Consider the following 3,449-nt stretch of genomic DNA (forward strand, 5'->3'; position numbering starts at 1 on the left):
TTCTAAAACAACATTGGGAGTATGGCGTTAGAAGAATGAACATATTTAATCGACCTAAACTTGTTTCTTATACTTTGAGATAATATCGTCTGAAATCAATTGTTATAAGACGGAGCGTTAACATGTGTTTCTAGTTTCTCAGACCATCAGAGTATCATAGTCACTTCCTACCGTACGATGAACTTTGGGGTTGCTCAAACGTCATCTGTAACACGGTGATCATAACGACAACTTACATGTTCATTGGGAGGTTTGACAAGGGACTAGATAGCTCGAGAGTGGGACTTGCTCCTCCGACAATAGAGAGATATTCTTAGGGCCCTCTTGGTGTCACGGCATCCATCATCGTCCAGCCAGAGACAGGTGACTATGTCACGGGAATGCCGGAACACTTCAACGAGAAAGGAGAACAAAACCGGTAATGAGGATGACGATATAGTAAGCATGTGCATGACTCAAGAGGATACCGACACATCTCGGGTTTTGTAAAGTATCACGAAGAAAAGGGAACATTACATGATAACCAAAGGTTCACTCGAATGCCATTCGTGTAATCATAGGGACCGATATGGACGTCCACAGTTCCGCTATCAATCATTGAACGAAGGGTTTCGTTCATGTTTATGATTTACCAAACCTACAGGGTCATAAGCTTAAGTTAATCACGATATGCTGAGTGTTAGTAGGACAAGAGTACCGAGGATTTAGTTGTGGAATTTTTTCATTAATATTCAGAATATTTTCGAGAGGATCGGAAGCTTTTCGGGGTCACCGGAAGGGTTCTAGAGTTTATCGGAAAATACCAGGTATTTCGATGAATAATATATAGGTAGAAAAAAATTTCCGAAGGTGTTAAATTAATAATAAAAGGTTCTAGTAATTGTTAGATGACTTTTATATTTAATTTAATATCAACATGCCTTAAAAGGCCTAGTGGTGGAAGGAGTATTTGGCCACCATGGCCCAATAGGAAGTAGCGCCCTCCTTTCCTTTTATTGGGGGGGTGACTAGGGGTTCCAAGAAGGGTGTTTCTCTCCTCGGTGGTAGCCCGCCCCTCCCTCCTCCTCTAACCTATATACGGTATTGGCCCTTTTGATAACACAAAGTTTTGGAGCCTCCTCTAGTTCTAGTCCTAGTTGATCAATTAGAGCTTACCTAGATCCTCTAATCCTCATAATTAGAAGCCAAGTGTGATTCTAATCTTCTCCCTCTAATTCTGTGATGAAGATTAGCTCTGTATGGCGAAACGCCGCCGGACCATGAAGACCATACACTTGCCACCAAGTAGAGAGGTCGTGTTTTCGGTCTTCCATTCGAGCGATCGTTCGTGAGCGGTTCGCGGGATCGTTCATCTACGATACGTGGGACTCCAAGTACGATCTACACAGACTCGTCTACTTCCGCTGCATTCCGGAGTCGGTAACGATCATTGATCCAAACCTTATATGCATCTTCATATTGTTCCTGGGTGATCATAGGGCGAAATTTTCTGTTTTTCTACTACGTTTCCCAACAGAAACTTGGCCTCTTGAAGGTCCCGGGTGAGCCGCTTTGCTTCAGCATCAGCAGCGTCCTTCTTGGCCTTCAATGAATCACGATCTTTGACGCAATTCGTGAGGTCCTCCTCGACCACGCCCACCGTTGACTGGGCAGCCTTGAGCATTTTCTGCTCATGGCGGAGCAGGTCGGCATCCTCCTTCGCCTTCTCCTTAAGGCCCTGCACCTCGGCACGAGCCTGATCAAGCTCGCCCTTCATGGCAGCCATACGTTGCTCTACATCTGCAGGGCCACTAGAAAAAATGAATGCCATAAAAATATGTGAGAATTGGCTTGGTCGAAGTCGGGATCACCACCACGACCTGCCCGGTGTCGGATAACTCAGGAGCTTTCGAGCCATCGGGTGTCAGTTCGGGCTCCGGTTCTAACTCCAACTTTGTTTTAGTCTTGTGCTGCATCTTGAGGAAATTTCAACAGATACTGGTTCCCATAGCTCGACCATCTTGGCTAAGGGGTCGCCCACCACATTGCCGGCACATTTCACGTAGTGCAGATCGAGGTCGTCAAAGTGATAGACGGGGTGATGTACCATGTAGGCATGGTGTGCCTCTTCGCGCTCCACTACGATGACTGCACTAACAACTCGATTAGGAGCAGATATACAAAGGAGTTTAGGCTCGTTGTCCGCTGGTGCAACAAGGATGGGGTTGGTGTCGAGCAGACGCTTGATGTGGACAAGAGTCGACTTAGCTTCATTGGTCTAGTCAGACTTCTCGCTTTCTTAAGTAGCACATATAAGGGAGGGCATTCTCACCCAGCCGGGAAATAAACCAGCTAAGGGATGCCATGCACCCGACTAGCTTATGTATGTTCTGGAGCTTCTTTGAAACCTCAAGCTTGTCAAGCACCTTGATTTTTTCCGAGTTTAACTCGATCTCTCTCTTGGAGACGATGAAGCCGAGCAGTTTCAGATATGGTACCCCAACACACATTTTGTTGGGTTCAACTTCATTTGGAACAGGTGCAGACTGTCGTAGGTCTACGCCAGGTCGGCAAGGAGGGTATGGTCGTTTTGGTTTGGTGCGCCAACACACATATTGTTGGGTTCAACTTCATTTGGAACATGTGCAGATTGTCGAAGGTGTACGCCAGGTCGGCAAGGAGGGTATGGTCGTTTTGGTTTTGATGACGGTGCCATCCACGTAGGCATCCACATTGATGTCGATCTGGTCATGCAGGTACTTCAGCATAGTCCATTGGTGTGTGGCACCGATAGTCGGACTCTATCATACGAATCTGGTGGTACCCAAAGTACACGTCGTAGAATCGATGGCCTAATCAATGCAGGGAGCGAACATAGGATCCTTTGGGCATCATTTCTTGAGATCTATATAATCAACACACATGCTCAAGGTTTTATCCTTCTTAGGGGCCATAACTGGATTAGCCAACCTGTATGAATGTATGACTTCCCGCCCATTGCGTGTCGCTTAGGCTCAGCAAAACGGCTAAGAGTTTGCTTAACCGGTCAGAATCCAGGTCAGGTGTTAAATGTATGCTCAGCAAGTTCATTTCGACTCCAGGCATGTCAGACGGTTGCCACACACAAAAAATCCAGTTCTCACAGAAAGGGCTTCGACTCGCTGGTGATGTTGTTCTCCTGGCAGCTTTGGAAGCATAGAAATGGGATTGTCTTTGGTCCGAGAACTTCGATCGACACGGTGCAACATTTCACTTTGCAGACTTTTGAGATATTACGCATATGGGCGTTGGCAGGAGGCCGTGGTGTTAGCATATTCTGTGAATAGTAGCGTTTAGTGTAGGAGTGGAGGCCGTGGTGTTAGCATATTCTGTGAATAGTAGCATTTAGTGTAGGAGTGGAGTTGGGGGTCTCTGGCAACGGTTTGGTCGTGTGCTAGATCACACTTCCCACTTGTAAAAACTTCTTGTAT

The sequence above is a fragment of the Triticum urartu genome, chromosome 6 (genome assembly GCF_003073215.2).
Source record: "Triticum urartu cultivar G1812 chromosome 6, Tu2.1, whole genome shotgun sequence".
Taxonomy (NCBI): Eukaryota; Viridiplantae; Streptophyta; class Magnoliopsida; order Poales; family Poaceae; genus Triticum; species Triticum urartu.